The 16,422-nt window shown below is 38.0% G+C and overlaps 2 long non-coding RNA genes across 3 annotated transcripts; one reads left to right on the top strand and one right to left on the bottom strand.

The window, feature by feature from the left end:
- Positions 1-3,279: 3,279 nt before the first annotated feature.
- Positions 3,280-7,792, bottom strand: LOC110837746 (uncharacterized). Its single transcript, XR_002545839.2, has 3 exons — positions 7,649-7,792; positions 4,346-4,532; positions 3,280-3,569 (listed from the first exon to the last, which is right to left on the bottom strand). It is a non-coding gene; the product is annotated as an uncharacterized LOC110837746 (long non-coding RNA).
- On the top strand, positions 7,366-16,376 carry LOC147873012 (uncharacterized). Of its 2 annotated transcripts, XR_015536380.1 has the most exons (3): positions 7,366-7,448; positions 13,085-13,265; positions 16,124-16,376. It is a non-coding gene; the product is annotated as an uncharacterized LOC147873012 (long non-coding RNA). The 2 variants fall into 2 exon arrangements; XR_015536381.1 differs by lacking the exons at positions 7,366-7,448; positions 16,124-16,376 and adding an exon at positions 11,969-12,053 and having other exon boundaries at positions 13,085-13,266.
- Positions 16,377-16,422: the final 46 nt, after the last annotated feature.

The following is a 16,422-nucleotide window of genomic DNA, read 5'->3' as shown; positions in this document are numbered from 1 at the left end:
CTGAACTAATTTCTAGAGCAATAAATCTTTTCATTATTGATCTAGAAGAGGATAACTGATATTTAATGGACATCTGACGAAGGATTGCATTTAGAATATTACGTTTGAATTTATATCGATTATACACCTGAAGATGGTTCATTGAAAACCGAAACATGTCGTGAAAAAGATGATGCTCTAATTGTAAATCGAACATTTCGATAGAAAGAGCATCATTTTAATATATTTTAAATATTTTAAATATCAAATGTTAATTGTAGTAATAATATTTTAATATTTAATAAAATATGTTATTGTGATTAAACGGTTAAAATTAAACAATTGTAATCTGTTATGTTTTAAGACTCAACAATAATTTATACTTCTACAGCCAGTGAACAATCAGTGTATACAACCTGCACCTTATTTCAATTGGAACACAATTACAAAGTATGCAAAGCACGCGCTTATGAAAGACTTCATAAACGGAAGGTTTAATTTAAATAAATCACAAGCCGTCAATTCAAGTTTTGAGTATTTCACTTGAGAACAGAAAATCGTAAGTTCTTTTTCAGTTTCTTTCCCAATATCGCGACACAAAAGCAAATTCTGTATATGAAATATTGTGTCTTCAGTTTCATCGCTAATAAGATGGCACGAAGTTGTTATCACTGCCATTAAAATTACAGAGTAAATACACAACGAAAGAGCATCAAAAACATCATAGTAGTATTCAATGAGATTGTCAGTATGTTCACTGTCAAAGAATAGTAACAATGCATCGTAGAGGACAGTGACAATGGTTATAAACAACCACGAGACCAACATGAGAATCGTGAATCCGTAATAAGAATTAACTAGACTGATCACAGCACTAAGTCTTGAATAAGTTATTCTCAATCCATGGACTTTATTACATAGAGAACTGATAAGCTTCGTACCGGGTGACCGAAATGTTTTTAGACCTCCAGGCTGAATTCTTATTATCGAATATCTACAAGAATCCTTAAGTACATCGTAACAGTATCCAAGCTCATGGTTAATACATTTCAATATATATTTCAGTAACATAACAATGCTCACGAATTGAATTATTATCAATGAGTTACACAGCGAGCCTATTACTTCGACAATAAGCCAGAATGTCTCCAATATTGAAGAGTCGTACTCGGAATATAAGTAAATTGCGTTAACAGTGCCGTTGATCAATAGTAGAACAGTTGTTTCAAATATAACAAACCACTTCATTCTCTTGTATACCAAATTTGTATCCACTTTCATTGTAAAAATATTACACAATTCTTCGATTTTGTCAATAATTAAGGGTAAATTGCGTCTCCTAAAAATATTACACAAACAAAGATAAATTATACTTGTAAAATGCAGTGATAAGTAATACAGTACAGAAGCAATTGCGATATTATCAGGAATATCACTGTCTTGCACAATAAAGTTTATTACCAAGCATGAGTTCACCGCGTATATCAGAGCCCAAGACAACGACAACCACGCACCAGAGTGAAGAAATGTGTATCTCTTCTTACCACAATTGTTACAGAGACAAAATGACGCCAATCCAAATACTTTACAAAGGTAATAGAGAGGTTTTATTATTGACGTGAGGCTAATAGCTTCCATGGCTATCCGGGAAATACTGTTCTCTCTTCCTGCCCTAATAACAACTACGAAATAGAAATGTTCTCAAAACACTGCCCTGAGAATTCCTTGTAAAAATTTTGACACTAACGTACGACCTGAAATATATCTAAGTTACTACTTTTCGCTTAATGTGTTTCTTGTCATGAAAGTGGTAGTTACGTAATTGTTTCGACGTATCGTAGGCGTCACTCGCCAGTTTGTTTCTTAGAAATTTGTTTTAAATTTAATATACAGGGTGTTCGCCGATTAACTGGACATGATTTTACAGCAAGTCCTGTAACAAAAATAACTTTATTTAATTGTTTTGTGGAGTGATAAACGACTTGTATAGGAGAAATCTTGTAGCGCTTATCGGTGAGTGATGCAATTTCTGTCGGGAGTCGGTAAGTGAGAGTTGCGTTCCAGTTTATCGGCGAACACGCTGTATAATGAACGTCAGCCAGCTTTCTCACAAATGTATTTTGGAAAGCATTTCTATTATGAGTGTAATAAACATCTGTCAAGTTTCGTTTGTCGTAAGGAACTACTTTCCAAAAGATTTTTTTAAAGAAAAATGTATTTGATATTATCGAAATCTTTATATTATCTGCAAGTAAAGTCATCGGGGTTGTACTCCCGTGTATCCTATCGATGGTTACTGATGTTCCTTATACCCTGTAGACGGAGTAAGCATGTTCCACCGAAACGTTTGTACCCGACAACAATTAAATACCCGTCTATGTCCTTAGGACTTCATTTCTGCCGTTGATTTGTATTCTGTATACAAGAAATTTATAAATTTATAGCGGTAATTGAAAACCCTTCACTAAATACAGTAGATTTCGTTAAATTGGGACACCGGTTTATCGGGTCAGCCTTTTATTTGGGACAAATCTTAAAGAACAAAACTTTTTAGTAACTCTTTACGTGGAACTTCAAATAATTGGGACAGCTGCTTAATCGGACCAAAGTGTTCGAGCCCCGATGTGTCCAAATTAACTGGAATCCACTGTAATTACGTCGAGGAGAGTCCAACATTCCTTAGGATCCATCTTACCAATGAAGATGTTCATCTTTTGGGGTGTTGCGTCGTGTACTCTGGTATAAGTTTTCCGACGTTTCAGAGGTGGTTGCTGCCTCTATCATCAGGTCTTTCCATCTACGTAAAGTCTCTCTTCAGTTCCCCTCCTACTCGGTTTAGGCAACTGAATGCCTGTACCGATCTCAAGGTCCTAATTTTTAATCATAGTCTTTTTTCGTTCATTTTTGCTATTTAAGTCATTCTTAAGGTAGTATATTTGCGTCATATTGTGAATTAGGTTAATATTTTAATATTTTCCGTCAAATCACAATTTTTAATAAGATAATAAAATATAAAATATTTAAAATATCATTTCACGTTCCGCATCGAATGATCGTTCCAATTTTTAAATCGATCATTCGATGCGGAACGTGAAATGATATTTTAAATATTTTATTATCTTATTAAAAATTGTGATTTGACGAAAAATATTAAAATATTAAGTCATTCTGTTTACATCGTCTTCGAGTCTTCCTATTGATTTAAAGTTTATCACATATTCTGATATTTTTTATCGTTTTCGTGTATGTCCAACTGAAGTCACTTTTCAGTCAAGGCGTTAATATATAACAATTTAATAATACATTAATTTTTGCATTTATTGAGACAATTTGTTGTTATACAAAATAGACTACTTCATTTTATGAACAGTCTCTTTTTTGCATAATAGCCAACTACAATGTCACACGCAACAAAATCCCTGCTTTAATTTCAAGTTGAACTATGAAGAACATAACGAGACTGAGTTTACAAGATGGCGTCATAGTTTATGCTTGACAAATGCCATTGACACAAGAAAGCGGGGCTTTGCACACTGCAGTTTGAGGAGGTCCTCCAAGAATTGAAAGACTGAAACAATGGTCTCCCTCGTCTGAAACAAACAATCATCGTCCTTGAAATCTAATTAAAACCCAAATTGTATACATTTGTATACAATTAACGCAAATTTGCACTAATTGTGATTTCTTATGTTCATAGTAAATCAAAGACAGTAATTTTTAGATCAGAAGAAAAATATATAATCTTATATTCTAGTTCTGCCATATTGTTCGCCTGTCGAAATGAGAATTATCAATGCATGCCAAAATAAACAGGAAGTTTATGTTCCAAAATATTAGCAAGAAGCCGCCACAAAATTACGTCTTCAAGGCCACGAAAGGACTTCTCCCCTCTCACTTGTTAGTAAGAAGAGCCCGCCAATCGACTGCACCTTGAGTCATCTGAATACATTATATTTGTTTGGGACCAGATCAAATATCTTTCTGTTATCCATACCAATGTCTACAAATTATTATTTCCAATCCGATTTTTCGACTAAAATCTTGTATGCATTTCTCACTTTACCAGTGTGTCCAACATTATCGCCTTAATATTTGATTAAGAGTGAAACCCATGGTTATTCACTTGTTACGTTCTCCACGCACTTATTACTTTGTCCCCTCTAGGGCTAAAGTATTTGCCTCAGAATTTGTCTGAACTGTTTTATATCTTTAGGGATGGAGAATACACCATATACAACAGAAGGTAAACGTTACAGGCATGTATTAATATTTGGTTTTTAGCTAGCTGGAGGGAAAATAAAATGTAATGTACTTAACGGTAGCAAGAATTACATGCAAATTTACTTTATAATAATAATAATCATACTTAGCTGCGTGATGCAGACGGCACAACAACCACAGTATGATGAATGTGGTACTAATGTTGCATTCGGGGGGCAAGGTAAATTCGTAACTGTTGAGCAATTTATATTTTGACAGTAATTCGGAGGGCAGACAATAAGTCCAAACGCAGCGGACACACAGGATGCCAGGACAACTAGCTGCAGTCTCATCTGAAAAGTGTACAGAAACGCCAACGATGCATTATATGTTTTTGACGTAGATACGTCTATACTTTAGGGTCAGTGTCATTCCGCAAAAAAGTGTGACGAAAATGTGTAAGATGGTTACCCAGGAAACGTCATCTGTTTACTCAGCATTGTTGTTACCTATAAAACATTTCATTACATTGCATTACATTCAGCTACCACAGACCCATCTTAAGCGTAACTAATTCAAGTTAAATAAGCAATGTCTTAATCAAACTTTACTCAATTGTAAAGCATGTATAAACGAAATATTTAGAATAAACCCAATACGAGGTGCGATCGGAAAGTTTCTAGACTGCGCGTATAAAAACCCGTACACTTATCTCAGGTATTAAATTCATCCATCACCCTCGAAGTAGTTCCCCTGGGAGTGAACACAACGATCCCAGCGCCGCTGCCAAGCCTGGAAGCATCCCTGGAAATCTTTCTTTGTCAGCCTGTCAAGGATCATCTGCGATTCTGCCTGAATCTCTTCTATCGTCTCAAATCTCCTTCCCTTTAGCTGAATTTTCATCTTTGGGAAGAGGAAGAAGTCACACGGAGCTTAGAAAGGAAGTTGGGGTCGGTTCTTGCAAGATCTTTGAGCTCCTGACAAACGAGAAGTCGATTCTGCTTCTGGTCCTCAGACAGGATGCGTCGCATGTGGAGTTCTTCCTTTAGAATCAGCTGACAGGTCCCATAGCCTGTCCCAACAAAGTCGTTGATGGTACGACGTCGATCTTCGTGAATGGCCTGCCGAATCTTCGTAACATTTTCGGGCGTTGTGCTCGAAGATGGTCGTCCGTTCTGGACGACCATCTTCGTCATCATCGACAGAGTTTCGGCCATTTTTAAAACGTGAATGCCACACAAAAGTTTGTGCACGACCCATTGCGGACTCCCCAAATGCTTGCTTTAGCATTTCATAGGTTTCCGTAGCCGTTTTGGCGAGTCTTTGGCAAAATTTGATGCACAAGCCATTCCGAAATCGCAGGAGGGTCGGTGTAATGCACTACCAAAACGCCCGTAACTAAGAAACAAATGCTAATTCGATGATGCCGGCTGGCACACTGATTCACTATGAATGTAGTCCGCACCCCCTAGCGGCAGAAGCTCGTACTACATCCGGTTCGCCCGCTATTGACACAGTCTTGAAACTTTCCGATCGCACCTCGTATATAAACTTCCTTTCCGTATAGACGTATTTACGTCAAATTCTCCGGAACTCTGGTTCCACTGACATTTTTTTTCGTAGATATTTCTTGGTATCTGCCTCTGATAATCGGAATATAATATATCCATTACCATGTCAAGGCACGACATTTTTAATATTTTATTCTAAACCCTATTCAAAACTTTCTATCCGAAATTACTGCAACCAAAATTCTCAGTAGCCTGCTTGTATGGTAACTAAAATTAGGCACTGGTACGTTGCCCGGTAAGACTGAGGGGGCCCGCTAAAAAGTTTACGAGAACAGGATTCAAACCGGGTACTTCAGAATGTTGCCGTTGTGATAACCTGCTAGCCAAAAGAATCGAGATCTCAGCTTGAAGAATGTGTTTGAAATTGCACCTGATTTTTATTAAATACACCATGTAGGATACTAATATTTGTTTCACTATAATTCGTTGGCGTCTGTAAACTGTAACGAAGCTTAAGAGTGTAGAACAGATGGAGGTATAACTCCACTCTTTCTTTATCTCGGCACTCGATGGAGGTGAGTGGTTACCTACATTCCCCGGCCAATTTACCCTTGGAAAAACCTCCGGTAACCATTGGACAGGATTCTGAGTGGGTGACAGATAAGCTTAGAAAATATTTAGCCTCTGGCAGGATATTCTCATGTTTACCCTGACGATGGAGGTGACAATTTCCTAAAACTTCTACCTACTACTGGACTGTGTGGAGTCGATGCCGAGTGGTTGGCATTCCTGATTCATGCTCGGGAGGTCCTGTATTCAAATATTGGCTCGGATACCAATTATCCTGAGTGATGTGTTTCGTTGATTTCCTCAGTCATTCCAAGCAAGTGCCAGAATAGTGCCTTAAGTTAGACCACGACCACATTTTTACCAATTCATTATTTATTACTTAATTGCATTTTGACACTGCCCTGAAATAGTGACAGTCTTGTTAATGAAACCACAAATAAATAAATAAACATGAATTACTCCTCGGGTAGTTAATTAACAGTGTTTTTATTGTGATTATTTAAACACATAACATTAAGCTAACTTAATACCTTTAATAGCATGTAGTGGCGTATAACATTAACATATGAACAACTTTTATCACTAAACTAACTAACTCATTCAAGTAATTTAACCCTAAACTAACCCCCCCCGAAGGGGGGTTAGTTTAGTTTGTTACTTAAGATTTTAAAACGCAAATCTTGGGTAAGACACTGAACTACCCCCTCCGAATGGGGGTTAAAACATTTGACTAACCCCCCTTCTGGGGGTTGTGGTTAGTAAAGTGTTTAAAACGCAACTAACCCCCCTTCGGAGGGGTTGGTTGCGTTTTAAAATCTTTAGTAAGAAACTAAACTAAACCCCCCGAATGGGGGGTTAAAACAATAGACCATCCCACCCTTCTGGGGGGTTGGTTGCGTTTTAAAATCTTGTAGAGCAGTGATAATGCGACTGGCTTGGTACTAAGCGTTATTTGTGTACTCGGCATTGTTGTGGTGTACACGGCATTGTTGTTCCACAACAATGCCGTGTATAAATAAATATAAGGTTACATTGTTGATGACGTCATTTTTTGAAGCCCACTAGCATTTATTTATAATTTGTCTTGCCAGACGTGTTTCAGTCACATGGAACTATCCTCAGTTGTTCTCTGTTTGGTATGAACTTACAAAATAAAATATATAATCATAAAACTGTAAAATGTCGCAAGTAAGTCTTGTTATACACTAAAACTACGATTAAATACTTCGTAATTATAAGCTAAAATAATATTGCTAACTTATATTATATTAGAATTATATTGTTTCATTTTATGTTTACTAAACGTATGTATAGTTGAATTGAAAGTCGTATTTCTGCGCTTTGCGGCACATACTATATATAATGAGATGTTGATTTCGATGTGGTACCTTTCTTGTGTGACGCGGAGTCAGAGAACTTAACAATGTCGTGTAGCTAGCAGCTTGGTTCGTTGCGTGTTGGTCGTGTACTATCGTTTCACTGATAGGTGTCAAAACAACCAAACCAAAGAAGCGAACTGAGGGCAGAGGCCTGCGCAAGCGCAAGCATCGTCCCTACCTAGGTGAAACCATTCCTGCGCACAAGACGCATTGCTGGAAATGGTAAACGGTCGTAATATAAGAACGGAAATTTTGCTAACGCTAACGGGGTTTCGTCGTGGCGGGAGCCTCGACCATTCAAACTGGGATTTGTTGCTGCTGATGGGAGGTTATCCTGTCAGGCAAGTTGTCGAAGGAATTTGGTTGGTTGGGTCTCTGGGGTATGAACCCAGAGAGGGAGGGGCCGTTTCGGCTGAAGGCCTCTGCGGCATGGGGGGATGATCACTTCAGCTGATGGCCTCCATGATCGGGGGGAAGGGTGGCGGGCCGTGCCCCTATTAAGTTATACCCTGGCATTCGCCTTACAACTGAGGAAAGCACGGAAAACCTCAGTCAGGGTAGCCGAGTAGTCTAACCACTCGTTGTGTTGACTTGGCCGTGTTTTGGGGATTTCTTTGGCTGGCCTGCTGAACATCAGTCGCCCTCGGTTGCCCATGGGTGAACTCTGGCAGCCCTCATTCGGCACGAGTGTCTTCCGAGTTGCCGAACTAAGGGGTTCCCCACACCAGCTAACCTCGAGTCAAACCTCTCAGTTAGTGCTCTGATGTGGTCGGCAAAGAAAGGGACCCCCAGATCCTCATGTATTTGCCTGTTACTAACGTACCAGGGCGCGTTAGTAACAATTCGAAGACACTTGGATTGCAGAACTTGCAGCTTCTGGACGTGGCTGTGGGCAGCTGACCTCCAGATCGGGCATGCGTAATCCATTATGGGACGGATGAGCTGCTTATAGAGTAGTACACCGTTCCTGATTGACAGGCCACTTCTCCTATTGATAAGCGGGCCTAGCACACCACTGATAGGTGTCATGCATGGTTGGAACATTTTATACATTTCCGAGATTCAGTCCTGCCAACTCACTTATTAAAACACTCAGTTTTATATATATTTATTTTGTACAGTCTATATACAAACGTTTGAAGTTTATTGGTGTTGTAAAAATTATATAATATTAAAACATTTTGTTGTGTAAAATATTATATTAGCGCTCTTAATCGTAAATACGATTTTACATTATATTTTTTAGCGCTTTTATTAAAACGACATGTTTCGACGGGTAATACCGTCTTCTTCAGGTTTTTATCAATTTAAAATATTTTAAAAACTATTAGATATTTGATGCAATATATTATAATGATCCGTAGTTTAATAAAAGCGTAATTACGGGAATCATAATAACCCCATATAGCACATATATGATTAATTATATGGTAGAATCAGTAGGTTACTAGAAAAAGTGTAATAGTTATATTGTAGACCTTGTGTAGACAGCAAGACTTTCCATTTCCAGCTGTTGTAAGCAGGGGCGACAGGAAGCCATTATGGTGTCTGCTCCAGATAAGTTTATTGAAAAGGGTTCCAATTATATTCACAGATAGAGGAGGCCTGCCGAGGTCAAGACGCCCGAACTTTGACAGGGCAAAGGGTCGCGGTCCCCGGGGGTTATCGTGTCCTCTAATTGGATCCAGAACCACGCCTTACAGCTTGTTGCATGAGCTGGCATCACTGACGTCACAAGAGCGATATCGAGATTTCCTTATAACCCGTGCATTTCGAAGAAACATCGGACATATCATTTTACTCGTCAGGAGGAAACTCTGCTGGTCTACGCATTTATCTATACATAGCCAACATTCTTTGTCATACGACTGTACTCATCTGAATTATTAAATAAATCATCAACTTTCGAACGTCTTCTCGTCAGACTAGGCAGTCACCTTTTAAGCTGTGTATTCAAACCTACCATCGCCGACCATCATTCCTAGCCGCTCGGGAATATTGTAATCCTGCGGGACTGGCCGATCCCCCGGGATACAACACTGTTAATGATTAAATCGAAAAGTACATTGTTATCTGTGGCATATTGTTTATTTAATATGGGATTACTTTTATTAGCTTCATAAATAAGTATTATTTCTAGTACATCTAAGTGTCTATATTTTTGTGCTGTTTGTATTTTCTCCATTGTGGTTTATGTTGCACTCCAATATGTTCTGAGAATGTTTTGATTTTGTTTGGTTAAATGTGATGTCTTTCCGGTTTCTTAAATCTAGTTCTTAAATTTCTATCAGTTCCCAACTCTAACATTTCAGTTTTTAAACACGATACTGTTATATTTGTCATGTTATATACTTAATTTAAATCTTTTTTATGTTGTTAACATTGTATGCCACTTTTAACCTAGATCTTTTTTCTAAATTTGGTAAGGATTTTAATATAATTCTCAAAATATGTAAATTTATTCCATATTTAGGTCTTAACTGGAGAGGTATCTACACTGACAACAGTTTACACTCTCTGACGATTCTTATAAAACTTCTTAATATCACTGATGCTGTACCTACTGTTTAATCGATATCGCATTTATCTGTTCCATCTCATTCTATCCTCTCATCTTTGGTAATGGATATTTTTGTGTATTCTGCCTAACAATTAGATATTTCCTGCTTGTAATTATTTGGGTGATTTGATGACTCTGGCATTACTTTATCGGTGTAGGTGGGTTTTACCTAGATCATCATCCGTGTCTCTAAAACCCTATGTGGGTCTTGGCCATCTCTTTTGGAGGCTACTTCGTCTGTGTAGACATTTTGTAGGGCTTCTTGGACGAGTGATCAGCCCGTCGCAAGGCCTCGACCTGTACACAGGTCAGGACAATACAGAAAAACGCGAAAAAAAACATCCATGCCTTGAGTGGGATTCGAACCCACAGTCCCAGTGTCCAAGCTCACGTGGCCCAAGCCTCAGACCGCGCGGCCACTGTGAGCGGCCGATTTTCTGAAGATACCCAATGTAAATTTATCAGCTTATAAAAAATATATTTGTTGATCTCGTTTTCACTGAAGTCAACTCGCGAAAGGTTTTAATTCTTGTGAAATTGTTGCTGTGGTGTGAATTGTTTTATTTGAACCTTTGTGTTTGTGTTTGTTTTTCAAGGTCGGGTAAAAATATATCGTCAATATGTAAATTTAACTTTTATGAATTTCTGATAATTGTCAATGCTATGGCAGCCATATTTGCGTTTTCGACTGTCAGATATTTCCTATCTTATATAATTTGTTACTCACCCATTAGAAAGCCTATTGGCTGTTGTCATACATTTTTCACTCGATACAAAAGGCTGTCGAGTGGTAGATTACAAACCTGTTATTATTTGTTGGTGTGAGTCTATGCATAATCGTTGTGTTCTTTATACTTATTCAAATTTTAAAAATGGTGAATCCCCAACGATGTATCATGAAACATTGATGTTTCAATGTCAGCTTGTCGTTATCTGATAGAAGGTACTGGCACGACATTTGAGGAAATTTTTTAGAATATATCCTACGAAACAAAGTTTAAGGCATTACGAAATAAATTATTGAAAAGAGTTTTTTATGACATGGGATTCTTAAAAAATTAAACCCCTCTAGTTTTAAGATGACTGTCTTCTGGGTTAATGCGCCGTGTAATCTGATAGAGGTTTCGAGGTGCTAGATGCCTCCATCTTAAGAACGATAAAGTGTGATGAAATTTGAACGAATCTTATGGCACACAATAAATTCTACAAAAATTTTATAAAACATTTATATCAAAACTAAAATAATGCTAAATATTAAATTAAGAAATAATTTTTACAGCGGAGGTGTCCTACTTTCCAGCTTTAGGTAGAGTATATTCGAAGGGACGATCCAGTGCCTGAAGACAAACCTGTAAGTCTGGCATGCGTAACCCACGGCTTACCTTTGTTTCTTTTATCTGACTCCCGTGACGTTTTACAATGTTATAACATTAATTCATAACCGTAATGTATTTTATGTATAAAATATAAGGCATGTTATGCTTTTAACATTGGGAAGTCAAAATTTTTAATGAATCATTACACAAGCCTACATTTCCGGTGTTATTAGGTTTTTGGGCTTTATTCATCTTCCAAGGTTAAAATGCACACGACGTTTCGAAAACAGGATTAATTTTCGTCCTCAGGTTTATGGGGCATGGACACCTATTCTGAGAGGGAGTAGGTGCCCCATTTCGTAAAAAAAACATTGTTTATCATAACCTTCACACTCCAATTTGTGTATCTCACAAACATAACCTTCATACCTTGTATATGTCATTTGTTACTGTTGATAAGCGCACTTAACTTGGGTAAGTCACTGTAGTTCACTTACAAAGAAGCTATTCGAAACGTGTTTGGTAAACTTCGTTGAAGGTAAGTTATAAACACAGCTCTGGTGAAGTTTTCGTTTGGTTCCCACCAAAGCTTCCCATTCGTGTCCTCGTTTGAACCACGTACCAAATACAAACAACAAAAGAGCCACTGTTGTAGTGCTATACACCAGTGATTTTCAACTTTTTTTGTTCGCGTACCCCCAGATATAATTTCTCTTCAACTTTGCACCCCCAAAGTTGTTGGTGTATAATTCAAGTTATACATAGTATATAATCTACATCTAAAATAAATTACATTACTGATTATTCAGTGTTAATCATAAAATAATACATATATTTTTTTAAATTTGACGTACCCCCTTGAATGTGTTCGCGTACCCCCGGGGGTACGCGTACCCCAGGTTGAATACCACTGTTATATACCATTCATAGCATAGAAAGTTCCAGCTTGAAGAAAGTTCTGATAGTCTGCCTGTATATGAACTGGTTCGGACTTCAAAATATTTCGTTTCTGTAGTTTTAAGATGCAGCATCAACCTTTTGAACCATAAAATTCATCTGAGTCATATCTACGAATTCGTTGTCTCGAAAACACTACACTTCTCCATCAAGAAGATCAGGTTTGTTAACGCTATTTAGAGAAACAATCATTTTGTTCTGAGAGTCTTACATATCCCAGATACGCGAAGTTGCTAAATGTTAAAAGTCTGTGAGATAACGGGTCCTCACAGTGTCTTGTCTTCTTCAAAATCATAACTCCTTCTGGAACATTTCGCCGTGTATTTTGTATAAAGCGACCGATGTTTCAGATACAGTGATCACCTCTTAAATATTGGTCAATTTCTACCGGATTGCGCTGCGCAATGTCCCAGACGACAGCCTCAGTGTCGAGTAGATGGCGCGTTAAGTGACGTCTTTGTTTCAACACACAGAGTAACTTCTTGTCAGTGTTAACTCTAATTTCACTCTAAGCAGGAAACATCGGGTATTCAAAGGAAGCACTGATGTTAGTGTCGGTGTTTGTAATTTATATTTTGAGTCAGCCTGAAGACGGTACTCGCTTTGTTGCAGATGAAGCAGTGCATTGTGGTCCTTGCAGTTATCATGGCTGTCGCATCTGCTTCTGGATGTTCGTCGCCTTTGAACTGTACTGGAGTTTTTCACTGCCCTCTGATTCCTGTAGTCCCAGGGAGTCTGATCCAGTCCGGGGAGAAGTATTGCAGTTGTTGCCCAGTTGTGATCATAAAATTAGGCAAGTTAGAACTTCAACAAATCTTTCTGTTTAGCTCATAAAATTCGTTACAAACGTCATGTAACTATTTTCGTCCATCTAATGACACAGGGTTTATTAATCTGGGACCCTAGGATTAATTTTCTTGTTTTCCTATCGTCAACTAAGACAATCCAGTCGACAGCCTCAGACTGCTTTTTTTTAGGATTTATTTCTTAAGTAAATTCTTCATAAATTTATCATCTCCCCATGCGTGCTACATGATGGTATATTATTTGACGTAAATACGTCTATATGGAAGGGTCAGGGTCTCGGGTTCGATTCCCGGCGGTGCCCGAATTTATTACTTGTGTTGGGCAAGGCCGTGGTCTAGGCAACACGGAGTTTTCCTCCGGGGGCTTCCCCGGTTTCTCCGTGGCATCCCAACAGTTACTCCATTCACACACAGAAGAAGGCAATGGCAAACCACTTCTGGATCATCTGCCAAGAACGTATATGAACAGGTCCCAGTCCGAGAAAAGGATGGAAGAATCCTGTTCATATGGACCTGTCGTCAGACAGAACACTAAATAAAAAATAATACATTACATTACATTCAGCTACCACAGACCCATCTTAAGCGTAACTAATTCAAGTTAAATAAGCAAAGTCTTAATCAAACTTATCTCAATTGTAAAGCGGGTATAAAGGAAATATTTAGAATAAAGCCAATATATAAACTTCCTTTCCGTATAGACGTATTTACGTCTAATTCTCCGGAACCGTGGTTCCACTGACAACTTTTTGGCTGCTAAAATGTTTAGAGATGTTTAAAATAAAGACATTGCATCAAACGTATTGTTTCCTTCCTCTCTTCACTTGTCATATAGTGCAGTTAGTGTTTTACTTAGATCGGTTAAAAAGGACTTTCTGATAAGCGGTTTTGGGTAATGAAGGAAAAAGTTTTGAAAGCAATGGTGTACGTAAACACATAGTGGACAGCATTGTGCTGACTGCCTGGAATTCCCCGTGAGCGTATTTCACACTGTCTCGTTTCCTTGAAACTGATCAACACGTGATTAAGCGTCCAGTGACAAAGGTAACGTGATTCATTGCCGTTACGACACTGACTGGCTGTCATTTGCGTCAGAATCTTAAAAAAAATTGTGTTAAAGTCGACACGCTGTGAAGTAGAATATCTGTTTTTAATACCCATATTCATATACACAATGCAGACACTCACGGGGTATTCTGTTGTAGAACTGGTCTTTTGCGTGCAAGTAAGTCTGCAAATCGTTATTGTCACGATGTCATGATTAGAAATTTTACGTGATATTAACAAGAATGACAGTCATTCACAATGGACATTCGAAATTAAAATTTGCAGGCCTACGAGAGAACACGTGAAGTTGTCAGAAAAATCTTGTCTTCTGTAATTTGTAACTCGGCCCTGATTCCACATTTCTGAAATGTACAGTAACCTACCTCAAGGCTATGTGTCCTATTTCACGTCATTCGGCCTGTGACGTAATTAAACTTTTAGGAAGGGAGAAATACAAATATTTGTTGTCAACCCAAACATCCAGTCATTTATAAGCTGGTCGGTCGAATGTTACTCTCTGATTTGACTCCTGTTTTATAGTGTGGCAGTGGACCATTCTCTGACGTCCTGACCAAATATTAGGCTTATAAAAAACGGTGAGTGACTACAAGTAATATTTCGACCAGTAACTAAGAGGAGGACGCATAACCGGAATCGATTCGGAAGGTAACAATCGATATGTTCCCCTTATTAGTCGTTTAAAGGAACATGAAGTCTATTAACTCCGTACAATTGGAACTAACAGACAGGGAATATGTTTAGGCTGGATTGCATATCAAGGATCTTCATAATTTTCTCTCTTCGCCACATACATTATTTGAACTGAATAAGTCCGGTAGGAAAAAAGTTGTCAGTGGAACCACGGTTCCGGAGAATTTGACGTAAATACGTCTATACGGAAAGGAAGTTTATATATTGGCTTTATTCTAAATATTTCCTTTATACATGCTTTACAATTGAGATAAGTTTGATTAAGACATTGCTTAATCAACTTGAATTAGTTACGCTTAAGATGGGTCTGTGGTAGCTGAATGTAATGTAAAGTAATGTAATGTAAGGTAAGGTAAGGTAAGGTAACTATGTAGTAACCATTGTTGTTTATTTGTTGATAAACAGATGACGTTTCCTAGGTAATATAACAATGAAGTTATACTTTTTCGTTACATTTTTGCCGAATGACACTGACCCTAAAATATAGACGTATTTACGTCAAAAATTTTAATAATTATTCACCATGAATATTTTATCACCTAATGAGTACAATGCCACTGCTCCATCTTATTTACTAGTTCCGCAAAATTGGAGACAGGGCACACCTCACATCACATTCGGGGTTCAGCAAACAGTTTCGTTTTGCGATCTTTATGATGGCAAGAGTGGAGAATCCTACTTCGCGCATGCAGGTGCTCGGAAACTGCATCACGGCCTCCTCAGCTACCACAGGATATTCATCGTGAATTGTTAACCAGAAAGACTCCAAATGACCTAAGCCCCATCATTTGCTCTGAAAAACCATTAACACTATCAAAGATTTCAGTCAAGTCACACAGAAATGGGTTTACAATCCAATGATAGACAGAACTTTCTAGTTCAGGAAAGTATTCCTTGAAACGCAAAGATGGTTTTGTTAAGTGGGTGATCACACTTTTACGGTAAATTTTAATGTGTATTCCGAGGTGTGTCGTTAACCAAAGGAAAACCACTTTTACCCCCTTTTTGGGTAATTTACCCAGGTTTGGGGAGCACTGACGTACACTGTGTACGAATCATGAGCAAAGATTTTTGTTTGTTGTTCCAGGCGAAAATGACGTCTGCACAAATGAGGTCGAGCCACCGATCGTGAGACTGTGTGAAGAGCCTCTTGTGTGCAACGGGACTTGCATCCCTTCAACGTAATTAAATTGTTATAAACTATTACGAGTTACTTAAACAGTTCCTTCAGGAAATGGGAAATGAGCTTGGACGGCAAATTATATGGTTGATTCCCATGGAGTACTGTTACGATTTTCATTATTTACCTAAGATTCAAATAAAATAAGAAACAGCATTAATTTAAAAACAATTTTCTTATTTTGGGATTTGAAGTTTTCACGGCGG

Source organism: Zootermopsis nevadensis, unplaced genomic scaffold (assembly GCF_977971745.1).
Source record: "Zootermopsis nevadensis isolate Lab colony 2312 unplaced genomic scaffold, Znev_1.0 Znev_ptg000022l, whole genome shotgun sequence".
In the NCBI taxonomy this organism is placed as follows: domain Eukaryota; kingdom Metazoa; phylum Arthropoda; class Insecta; order Blattodea; family Termopsidae; genus Zootermopsis; species Zootermopsis nevadensis.
Note: the sequence above shows the minus strand (reverse complement) of the source record. Positions and strands in the feature narration are given on the sequence as shown.